This window comes from Sinocyclocheilus anshuiensis, unplaced genomic scaffold, assembly GCF_001515605.1.
Source record: "Sinocyclocheilus anshuiensis isolate Anshui unplaced genomic scaffold, SAMN03320099.WGS_v1.1 scaffold457, whole genome shotgun sequence".
Taxonomy (NCBI): Eukaryota; Metazoa; Chordata; class Actinopteri; order Cypriniformes; family Cyprinidae; genus Sinocyclocheilus; species Sinocyclocheilus anshuiensis.
Genome location: NW_015537939.1, coordinates 4,273,003 through 4,285,631, shown reverse-complemented (window position 1 = coordinate 4,285,631; position 12,629 = coordinate 4,273,003). Strand labels below are relative to the sequence as shown.

At 35.9% G+C, this 12,629-nt stretch overlaps 1 pseudogene; it reads right to left on the bottom strand.

Annotated features, from left to right (window-relative positions):
* Positions 1-1,155, bottom strand: part of LOC107662789 (angiogenic factor with G patch and FHA domains 1-like) — an 11,341-nt pseudogene extending 10,186 nt beyond the window's left edge.
* Between the last annotated feature and the right edge of the window lie 11,474 nt (positions 1,156-12,629).

Genomic DNA, 12,629 nt, shown 5'->3' with positions numbered 1-12,629 from the left:
TGTATACTCCTCCGTCTGAGTCTCAGCATCCATTTTCTCCCTCTCTCTCTTCTTTCGCTCATGGATTTCTGCACGCAGTTTATCAACCTAAAGCAACACAGACACAATGTTATCAACAATCTTCTTTTGTTGACACGTTTGTTTTGGGAGCCTCAAAGTGCTCCTTAAACCATCAACTGTCCCTGTTCTCCACGAGCACCTGGCTCACCTGCTGTCTGAGGTCTTCATTGTAGCTTTCTGTCGTCTTCTGGAGTCGTTCGCTCTGGCTGAGCTGCTTCTGTAACTTCTGAAGTTCATCCTTACATGTCTTCAGCTCCCGTCGCAGCGCCTCTGCTTGTGATCTCAAAGACACAAGATCTGCTTCCAAACCCTGATCACTGGATTCAGGGTCTGGGTTTCCTTCTGCAGCCATTGCTGAGGCTGTTCTACCTAAAATGTAGATTAGAATAAGAAAGTATAGTTTTCTGCATTAAAAAAAGATAAAAATGTCACATAATTGATTCAAATCTGAAGAACTAAAAGAGTTAAAGATACATCAATACATTCTAAAATACAGAAATGATAAAATGATATGAAGTAAAAAAACAGTAACTAAATAAATTACTTCAGTTCCACTTTTTATGTCAACAATTATCTCGTTTGTGTCACTTTTATTTATTAATACATAAAAACAGCTGCGAATATATTTTAAGGAGGGAGAGTTCCAAGAGCTCATAATTTTATTTTTGGGAGTTACTTGAAAACTCTTAACTAGACTAACCAATCAGTTAAGGATTGGTTAATATACATAAAATGCAAATAAGTATGCACAACTGAAAACGTTGCATTTAAAAATGACAATAATCTGAGAATAACAATCAACAAAAGGTCTGAAGTAGTTGTATATAATACAGGATATAATAAGAAAACATGAAACAATCCACAAGCTGTGTTTTGAGTTGTATGCCACATTCTCCTCACCCGAATGTAAATCACCCGTTTTCCCTGCGCGCGCGTCAATCTGCAAATCAAAGATAAACATCATATGACCACCGTGCACTGGACACATATTCGTGTAGAAGTTTGTGTGATCGTAAAGTGCGTTACAGGGAGCAAACGTGATGAACTTTAATTCCACTTCAACAGACGCTGCCATACTTTCACTTTGTGATGTCATGGCTTACTTACTTCCGCGTCACTTCCGGATTTTCTATGGCGCCACAGCGCCCCCGGTGTAGAAGTCATTAAAGTGCGTTTGCCCGAAGTGACAACCTGTTACATAAATTATAATGACATATTCAGTCATTCATTCATTCATTCGTATTTATTTACATTTTACCTAACCCTGAGCGAATTGTTTATCATGCAAAGGAAAGAAATGTAAAGAGAAATTACAAAAATAATAATAATAAAAAAAAAAAATCTTAAATTCGTATTTCTTGGGACCCATGGATTATTTATTTATTTGGCTAGTTAGCTGGTTGTAGAGGATTTTTTTACTCAGTTGCTCCAAGATATTCTAGATTTATTTATTTGTTTGTGTGTGTGTACTAAAATTGGTTTGGCCATAACTTACCGGTATTTTCTTTTTATTTCTTTTTTTTTTTTCAAATACAAATTTTTTTTAAAACTGCCAATACCAGTAGTTGCTCATGAATTACAAAAAACAAACAAACAAAAAAAAAAACCCCAATAAAACAGGAACAGGAAGCATATACAATATTAATGTAATATGTTTCATATTGCATTTAAAAATGACAATAATCTGAGAATAACAATCAACAAAAGGTCTGAAGTAGTTGTATATAATACAGGATATAATAAGAAAACATGAAACAATCCACAAGCTGTGTTTTGAGTTGTATGCCACATTCTCCTCACCCGAATGTAAATCACCCGTTTTCCCTGCGCGCGCGTCAATCTGCAAATCAAAGATAAACATCATATGACCACCGTGCACTGGACACATATTCGTGTAGAAGTTTGTGTGATCGTAAAGTGCGTTACAGGGAGCAAACGTGATGAACTTTAATTCCACTTCAACAGACGCTGCCATACTTTCACTTTGTGATGTCATGGCTTACTTACTTCCGCGTCACTTCCGGATTTTCTATGGCGCCACAGCGCCCCCGGTGTAGAAGTCATTAAAGTGCGTTTGCCCGAAGTGACAACCTGTTACATAAATTATAATGACATATTCAGTCATTCATTCATTCATTCGTATTTATTTACATTTTACCTAACCCTGAGCGAATTGTTTATCATGCAAAGGAAAGAAATGTAAAGAGAAATTACAAAAATAATAATAATAAAAAAAAAAATCTTAAATTCGTATTTCTTGGGACCCATGGATTATTTATTTATTTGGCTAGTTAGCTGGTTGTAGAGGATTTTTTTACTCAGTTGCTCCAAGATATTCTAGATTTATTTATTTGTTTGTGTGTGTGTACTAAAATTGGTTTGGCCATAACTTACCGGTATTTTCTTTTTATTTCTTTTTATTTATTTATTTTTTTTCAAATACAATTTTTTTTAAAAACTGCCAATACCAGTAGTTGCTCATGAATTACAAAAAACAAACAAACAAACAAAAAACAATAAAACAGTAACAGGAAGCATATACAATATTAATGTAATATGTTTCATAACAATGTTTAGAAGCCATGGACAAATTTGGGTTCATGTATCTTTGCCAGCACTGTGTTTATATAAAAATACAACTAATTAACATAATTTATAAAGATCTTTTTCAACATTTTATCAGTGTTGCAAAGTGCATCAAAGAATATTAGCGTGAAACCTAAATAATGGGAGGTCTGACGTCCTAAAAAATAAAATAAAAATAAACTAAACATAAGTGTTCCAATTTTTAATGTAACCCCTTTAAACTGACACTTATTCGGTTTTTAATAAAGCACTACTTTATGACAATTAGATTTTGGGCAGCAGAGGGCAGTACAGCCAAGTAAAAGAGATGTTTAAAAAAATCATTGATTTCTTTGTGTTAAATGTTTTAACCTTCCAATCGAAAAGTTCTGAGTTTGGAAGCCAAACTGTCTGTGACGTCCCTCATTCAGGATATGAGACTAAATCAAATTAAAACCATGTTTATTTTAACACCTGTGTCAGGCTGCAAGGTGAAGAGGATGAGACCCCAGGTGCATTTAATATGAAAGAAGCTTAGAGGGCCGTAATAGACAGGAAATAGGAAATCAAGAGATTTACGCCACCTTGCTTTCCTTCACACCGCTTGCATGGTTATATGCTGCCTCAAGCGTGCGCTAATTGGCATTTGCAGAAGAGGTTTTAACGGAAGGCCTGAAACACATTGATGTGCTTCCTTAACTGTTAAACAAAACTGTGAACTTTACGCAAACACGAGAAACTTAATAATTTATGAGAGCGGGATGCTCATCACAGGAGTGAAGTTTTTATTTAATTACTACACTAGTTGTGACTTCATTAAGTTGACAGGTTGAGAACTTGTCATCTGAGTGGCACACACACACTCATTCAGTGCACACACTAACAGCTGACGTTAATAACACGACGTGTGAGTGTCATGACCCACGAGTAAACCCTTCCCGTAAACAGTGCATTATAATAAACCATCCGTCTTGCTTGAGTTATGCAATATTTCCATGCTGATTAACATTGCTTGGACCGCAGCATTAGCTATAAGCATATACATGTAATTAGCAGTATTTGTTAAATCAAACATCATAACAACTGCTTATACTTAGGGTTACTGATTTAACCCTGTAAAGGCTACTGTATCATGTTTGATATGCACATTTTTAAAGCCTCTAAATTATCAACATGCTCGAAAGCCTCATACTACATGCCTTCTGTTGCATGATTGCTACATTTACATTTAAATTTATTCATTCATTCAGCAGACACTTTTATCCAAAGTGACTTACAATTGAGGAACACAACAAGCGATTCATCATAAAGAGGCAAATTATACTTTTTTTTAGCAATTGAAAGACTTTAAAATCCACCTTCAGGTAGTAGTATGTTTCTTTTTGCAGTGAATCCTTTGTAATATTTAAAGATTAACTGTATTTGGCAACTTTGAATATCTATTAATCAGTTTTTAGAAAAATCATGTTAAAATGTGAGTATCAAATATTATCATCAGGCTTTTTGAGGAACATTTTTATCTCTTAATCATCATTGTATTGCATTGCATTATATGTTTACCCCCAACAATAAAAACTACAGAGCTTTTATCATAAAACTAAGCATTTAAAACACATCTTTATATTACACATATTGTTGGGAGACAGAGTGACAACTGATATTCACATGATTTTATGTAAGTATTATATTATAAAGATCTCATTGATTTACATTACAAGCTATCGGAATTTCATCTTGCAGCAAACAACATATTTTGGCTCAGTTTGGGCCTCTAAATAAAACTGAGGTGTTTTGTCCTCCATATTCCCACTATATAATACTATATGAGCCATAAAAGCCTGAATTACCAAATATGATTCTCAACAATAACACACTTTTATATTTGATAAAGTTAAATGCACAGCTTTATTGTAAAAAAAAAAAAGCAATAAAAAAAAAATATATATCTGGCTATTATTTAATGTCAGCTTTATACAGAGTTCTGGCATGAAACTCTAGATAGCGCAGTGCGATAGGTCTAACTCAATCTGACCTAATGACATCATTATCACATGGCACAGCATCGGCCGATAATTTTTTCTGTTTGGCCGATGTGTTCGAGGCTGGACTTGTATTTTGACGGCGCCGAGAACAGCTGCGGCAGCGCCTGAGCACACAGTGCTCACATTCTCCCTCTTGTTCGCTGTAGCCGTTCAGTTCTGTCTAATACGGATAGAAGTCTATCTAATAATCAGATAGAACTGTTAAACAAAGGAATTAAAATGTATACAAAAAAGTATTATAACGATTGCTTTAATATTAGTAAAGGCAAACATTATAATACTTTCTCGTTTGCGAGAGAGAGAGAATGGACACAATAGAATGTTGGTTGCTATGGCTACAGAAACTATTTTAATGCCATTTTAAAACTAGAGAATGTAAAGATTTGTGTGAGTCAAAGGTCAAAAGGTCAATGCTTGCATCCGGGATGAAACCTTAAGTGTTTGTGTGACTTCTGATCTTTAAATACTATCTCAACTATAACCCATCTGTTTGTTTCTCTATAAATCTCTGCAATGGATAATAATTTTTATGTATTTTTTCAAATACGCTCACTGTCAGATTGTGCTATCAAATAAACAATTATAAAAAGGAATCATAAATTGGAAGCCGCAGGGATAAACACAGCCACAGAGATTGTTCTTTCTGATCTGATAGGATCCGCCTCGTTCTTTTATTTCGCGCACCAAGAATTCAATCAGCGTTTGTTTGTGCATGGAATTGCTGCTTATTGTAGTGTCATAAACGATGAAAGATTCCCATTGTGCTCTCGGATTCAAAATGCAAATGCCCTTTCTGATGAGCTCAGCGCATCAGGGCTGTTGTACTGTTTTCCTGTGGATTAGCCTGTGTGTGTGTGTATGTGTGTTTGCGAGGAAGAGTGTGAATGGGTTTGCTGGTGTAAGATGTTGTGTATGTGTGTGTAGAGAGAGAATGTATATTCTGCTCTGTCCTAGAGCCAAGCATATCATGCTTCTGGATATGTGTGTGTGTGTGTGAAGTGTCAGACACACAAGTGAAGGCTCTGCAGGACTTGCATTATGATGACATGGTGTTGTGCGTAACAACAACGTCATCCTGGCGGGGAAGAGCTCTCCAAAAAATACAAAGCACAGAGATAAAATCACACCAAAGCAGCTCATATCCCCCACTATCAGAACTTACATCAGTTTTTCCAGTCCCCCTGCAGTATTTGTGAGAATACTGTAGAGCCATTATCAGAAGGCAGGACTCTTCTTGGCTTAAATTTCAGCAATAAATAGATACAACTGAATATTACTGAGCATTTAATAGGAGGATCACATTTATTTATGGCTCAGTTTTAGATGTTTCTAATAAAAAAAATTCAAAAATCATTTTCATAAGTAGTATTTTTGCCTTGTTTTTAGTAAAAATATCTAAACAAGACAAATTTACTTGAGCAAAATATATACATACATACATATGTTCACATGTATTCACTGTAAAAAAATGTTTTCAAAGTAGTCTATATGTAAGGGATAATCAACGGCTTGCCGTGCATTAAAGGTTTTTAAATGCACGACGTGGAGGCCAAGAACCACCCGAAGTGAAGCGAAAAAAAATCCCTGAGACTTTCGCGTACGAAGAAAATTCTCACCCAATACTATTTCCGGTATGTTTTTTTTTCCCAGTGCGGTACAACTGCAGTTTTTCGCAGTAGCCCCTCACTGCAAAACACAAGATCCAGGGGGCGTGGTTGGATCCACATCTAGGGGGTGGAGATTGGTAGGTTTAGGGGTGGGTTTAGGGATCAGGCGGTGGAGACGGGTAGGTTTAGGTATATGTAAGGTATTTGGATCCGACCACGCCCCCTGGATCTTGTGTTCTGCAGTGAGGACCATCTCGTTTTTCGAGTGGAAGTGAAAATTTTATTGCGCATCCGCGGAAGTCCAACATCACTTTACAGGCTCGAGGAGACAAGTAAAGGCCTTTCCACACTGAGCATGAAAAAGCGAATATAGGACGCGATGACACGTTGGAATAAAACAATAGATTCCTATGGACAGTGTTGCCAATTTAGCACTACAAGTTTTAGCTACTTTCAATTGAAAGCAGTTGGCAACACTGCCTATGTAGCTTCCACATAGACCGCGAACATTCGCGCACCGAAAATGCAAATGTTTTTTTCCGAACCAGTCCAACAAATCTTTTCAGTTTCGCAAAGCGAAAACATGGGCCGTCCAATTAGATTTGAGCATTGCATCACGTGCCCGGATCAGCTGCTGTTGCACAAAAAGTCAAGAGTGGTGGCGCTATTTCGAAAACCAGTTTAAACTACTGTAACACAGAAGAAGAATATCCTGAGAGAGAAGAGAGTGGATGATGAGTTTTTGGACAATCGTTTCGCGTTCGGTGTGAAAGCACTGTTCATCGGCGATTCGCCTCGCTTTTTTTGCATCGCGCTCAGTGTGGAGCGGCCTTAAGTATCAACAATTAGTGAGTATTGGTATTTTATGAAAAACAGCTAAAAAAGCTCTCGTTTTAAACTTATTGATTGCAAAGATTTCTTTAACTTTGTAAGTAAACTATAGATTTTTGATGAGAGGTTTTATATTACTTATGAGCTTCTCTTTAATAAAAACAGGCAAAAAATCCATCAGAATTACTGCATATTCAGTGCTTTGAAAGGTTTGAAAAGTTTAGACATTCTGTTAAACAACTACTGTGTTAACCTAAGAAAGAAGCATAACATCATTCTGAAATAGGCTACATGTTACCGTGAAGTTTTTAAGCTCACGTTTGCCAAAGTTCAATGACGACACTGACTGGAGAAAGGATCCTGGATCTCTAGGAAGGTCCAGCATTCATAAGTCTTCTGCTTCATCAGACAGAGAAATGCTCAGGCTGATGGACACAGCAGATGAAGTGCCAGAGGGCGAAGAGGCTACAGCCAGAACCGGACCTGAATATCATGAAGGATCTATATTTAGAGATCCCATTAGAGCCTTTTTTAGACACATGGAGAAGACATGCACCAAACACACACACGTCAAATCCCACTGACTTCTCTGTGAGTGTGTGTTTCTGAAGATACCTTGTTCATTACAATGACTCGTCATAGTCCTTTGGCTTATTTGCTGTCTGGCCTAATTTTTTATTTTTTTGTCAGTGTTTCATGACTTTTTCCCTTTGGCTGTTTATGCTGTTGGTTTTATGCTGGTAAGGTGTCAAACCTGTGTCAGACTGAATGAAGCGTCTCGCTGTAGGGAAGCTCACGGCCCGTTTGATGAATGCACTGTTGTGTTACTATCAAATGCCAGATTCAAATCAATCACTGAGGTGTTTCCTCTCTTTCGCCCTGGGGTCTGTGGACTCCTGGAGGACCGTGAAAATCCTGCAGGGAATCAGTGAACAGATGCACTGAGTAATTTTGGGGTGTTTTTGGAACCATGGCTGCATTTATGTGATTAAAAATACAGTAAAAACAGTGATATTGTGAAATAATATTACAAATTTAAAAAACTGTTTTCTATTTGAATATATTTTAAAATGTAATTATTCCTGTGATACGAAGCTGAATTTTTAGCATCATTATTCCAGTCTTCAGTCACATGATCATTCAGAAATCATTCTGATTTGCTGCTCAATAACATTATTATTATTATTATCATCAATGTTGAAAACAGTTGTGCTGCTTCATATTTCTGTGGAAATTGTTATTTCTAAGTGATTAGATTATTGCTCTTCATGGGCTCCTCAATATACAATATATCTTTCCTTATGTATAAAAAAATGTTTAGTTAATTTACTGTTTATCACAATAAGGTGCTTATTATTTATATTTATCGTAAATTCATCAAGGTTTGATTCTGTCAAAAATAAAATAATATTGAATAGTTGCATATTTAACAAGATAATTCTACATTATATAGCTTCAAAGTAGTTATCTATTTTTTTTTGTTAATATCTGTTTTCTTTTACTTGTTTGACAGTAGATTAACTACTTTAGCTTGTATCTTGGTAAACGGCATTTACAAAGTAGCTTCATTGTTGCTCATTTTTCTTGGTGTAGCTAATAATCACTAGCCAGATCTATTGATATTGTTTTAAGAACTTGTGACGACATTAATGTGACTACATTTATGTTACTTCATTCATGACAAGTCAATATTTCTAACCCAGAATCACCTAAAGAGAAATTGAGAACTACAAATTCAGATTTGCATCACAAGAATAAATTACATTTTAAAATATATTCAAATAGAAAACCATTATTTTAAACAGTAATAATATTTCACAATATTACTGGATTTGCTGTATTTTTTATTCCAAAAATTGCAACCTTAGTGAGTTTAACAGGATTCTTTCAAATAAAGAAATCTTACCCTACGTTTTTCTAGGTGTACTTAACAATAGCCAGATTTACTGATGTTGTTCTGAGAATTTAGTTATTATATTAATTGTACCTCATTCATGTCAAGTCAATAAATCTCACCCAGAATCACTTGAAGAGAATTTGAGAACTGAAACTGTACGAGTCTATTTGCAACATCTGTACAGTGCCTTCAGGTGAAGCTGTGTTTATCTTTGAAGTCTTCATTTGCTCTGAATGACTCTCAGATGAGCATCAGCTTTGGGCCATGTCGATGTTTCATGCAAGCTTGATTTTCTTCAGTTTGAGCTCTGATTGGTGAACACGTGTGTGACACATGCTTACAGATTCAGAGCATTGATCAAATCTCCTCTGAGATGAGATGGACGCCAACAGTCAGAAAAGCGTGTAAACTGCAGTGATTTGTTCATGCGTGCATTGATTTCTCATCAATCGATCCTGACAGCAGGATGCATGCTTGTGACTCGCCAGGCGTCAGTGGAGTGATCACTGAAGAATGTCAGTGAATTTGTTCCTTGCATGCAACAGCAGCGCACAGGAGCTCAACAGTTGAACGGCTAGATGTGTTTTATCGACGGTTGTGTGATTCAATCTGGCTCCAAATATGTTTGACATCTGAGACCAGAAAACAGCTCCTTTGAGCAGTGCCTGACCGACGTCATCAATAATTAGGGCGATGCATAAGCGTGTGCGGTTCATCTCAGTGGTTTACAGACAAATATAACTGACTCCTCACACGTTCATAAGGGCTGATATCTCTGAGGGCCGTGTGGATCACTTCCTCATGAGCCGCTCCATTAAACACATTATAGCTATTACGTCTCTGCTGCGCTCATCTTTATTTATTTATCTCTTCTCTTCTTTTATAGGAGGAATGAAATACAGAGCTTCAAGAAATCATTGGTGTGGTGAATTATGTTTTGGGTACAGCAAGGGTACAGAACTTGGCAATCAGGACAAATAGGGATGGATGGTTAAAAACTTGAAAATTGGTGCTTAAGGGAACTGTTCTGTTTTATTGAAAAAAAAAATTTGATTATTTTATTATAGATTTAGAAAAAAATGAAAAATTGCATATAAGCTACCACTCAAAGTAAGAATTTGTAAGACTTTTGAATGGTCACTGATCAAAAGTGAAAGTAAAGACATTTGTAATCTTACAAAAGATTCCTATTTCAAATAAATGCTGTTAATTTAGAATTTTTATTCATCAATGAACCCTGAAAAAAAAAAAACATTTTCAGCATTGAAAATAATGAAAATAAATGTTTCTTGAGCTCCAAATCAGCATATTAAAATGATTTCGGAAGGATCATGTGACACTGAAGACTGGAGTAATGATGCTGAAAATTCAGCTTTTCATCACAGGAATAAATTAAATTTTAAAATGTATTCAAATAGAAAACAGTTATTTTAAATTGTAATAATATTTCACAATTTTGACTATATCATTTATCAAATAAATGCAGCTTTGATGAGCATAAGAAACTTATTTTCTTCTCTTCTATTCTCTGCATCATATTCATCAGGTCTTCTCAGTGTTATCAGATTTAGAGTGGCCTGTGTGTTTATATGTGTGTGTGTACCTCAGGCTATATTTCTCCTCTGAAACCTTGCGACACATCACACACATCTCTCTCTCTCTCTCTCTCTCTCACACACACACACACACACACACACACACACACACGGGTTATAAAGAGAGATTTAAATCTGAATCTAGTTGCATCTGTTTTATAGAAAGAAGCTTCAGTACTTCAACGTCACATTACGTTATCATTATGCTAATATTATATTAGTGTTGCATTAGTATTTCTGGTGTAATTCAGTGCTGGAGGCTTTCATAACACTGAATGTGTGCGTGTTTATAATACACAACGTCTCAAATGGACAGCCTCTCAATAAAGGCGAGTGGTTCTGTGTGTCCCATCATCGTTCTGGAAACAGTGAACCATTAAAATGTGTAATTCCATGTCTGCCAGTTATGAAACACCATCTACCCCTCATTTACCAAAGGGCAATGCTTTATTTACTTCTGCACGCAGAAACTGGCCTCTGTTTATACAGCTTTTTTTCCCTCTCTTTCGGTCAAATCTCTCTCTTTCTAGTTGAAGTGTTTGTAAGAGCCTCTTTTATAAACTCTCTCTTTCCGTTCTCACACATGCACTCAGAAACACATACACATGTCATTCTGAGTGTGTGTGTATAAGCCTCTCATAGAGAAATCACTCATGTTCGTCATTATTGCATGAAGAGTCGGTGTGTGACCTCGTCCAGCAGTCCCTCATCAAACGCTCCACTTTATGTGTCAGGATGAGCGTTTCAAAGAGAATTGAACACAACACCTGACAGCATCTGAGCCTTTTTACAGTTCCCGCATGTATTGTGATGAAACGGTTTTTGGGATTAATGACACATTTTTCACTTAAAGATTTAAATCTAAGTCTGTATTTGCTGAAAATAATCAAATCTGCAGTGCATATTCATAGGCGAATTCACTACGTTTTACGCAATAGTTTATTTATTCACTACACTCTTAAAAATGAAGGTTCTTTATTGCCATCTATAGTTATAATGAGAACCTTTAAAGGGGTGATCGGATGCCCATTTTCCACAAGTTGATATGATTCTTTAGGGTCTTAATGAAAAGTCTATAACATACTTTAGTTAAAATTTCTCAATGGTAGTGTAAAACAACACAGTTTTTACCCTGTCAAAAACAGCTCTTTTAACAGCAAGCCGTTTCAGTGCATTTCCCGTTAAATGCTAATGAGCTCTGCTATCTCCCTCCGTGGGGTGATGCGCAGTTCTCTGAGAAACTTTAGCCGCATTCGTCTTGGAACTTGCTAACTAGCACGTTATTAGGAAAGGCGATGGTGGATTTTTATCATTATAGGGTGGTTGTACCAACACACTTATGTTCAAACAGCATGTGAAAGTGCATTTCGCATCCGATGACCCCTTTAACATCCACATATACCAAAAAGATTTTTTAAAGTGGAAAAAGGTTCCTTTAGATTATTAAAACGTTGTTCACACTAAGAAAAATTTAATTGTTCACTGAAAGGTTCTTTGGGGAATCAAAAGTGGCAAGTTCTATGGCATCGAAAACCTCCTTTTGGAATCTTTATTTTTAAAAGTGTAGATGGTAAACATTTTTTGCATACTCAGAATCAAATAATAACCTGTCTCATAAGATCTGGAATTGCTGCATGCAAAATGAGCTCAACACTAAATTTGTAGGCATTTTTATACCATTAGTTGATTTGCATATTTTCTTTGGACTCTTAAACAACACAGGCAGTGCATGTAAATAAATGAGAATGAATGATTTCACCCTCAAACTTGGTGCATTGCAAGTGGTCATGCAATGGCGTTCGGTGTTACTGAAGTCACAGCAAGTTTGTTTATGGAGATTTGACCAGTTGCTTTTGTGTCATTTTAATGAGTAAAACGTACACTACTTATCAAAAATTTGGGGTCAGTAATATTTTTCTGGAAGAATTTAATCATTTTTAATCAGTACAGATGCATTAAATTGATCAAAAGTGACAGTAAAGACCTTTATAATGTTACAAAAGATTTCTGTTTCAAATAAATGCACAAAATA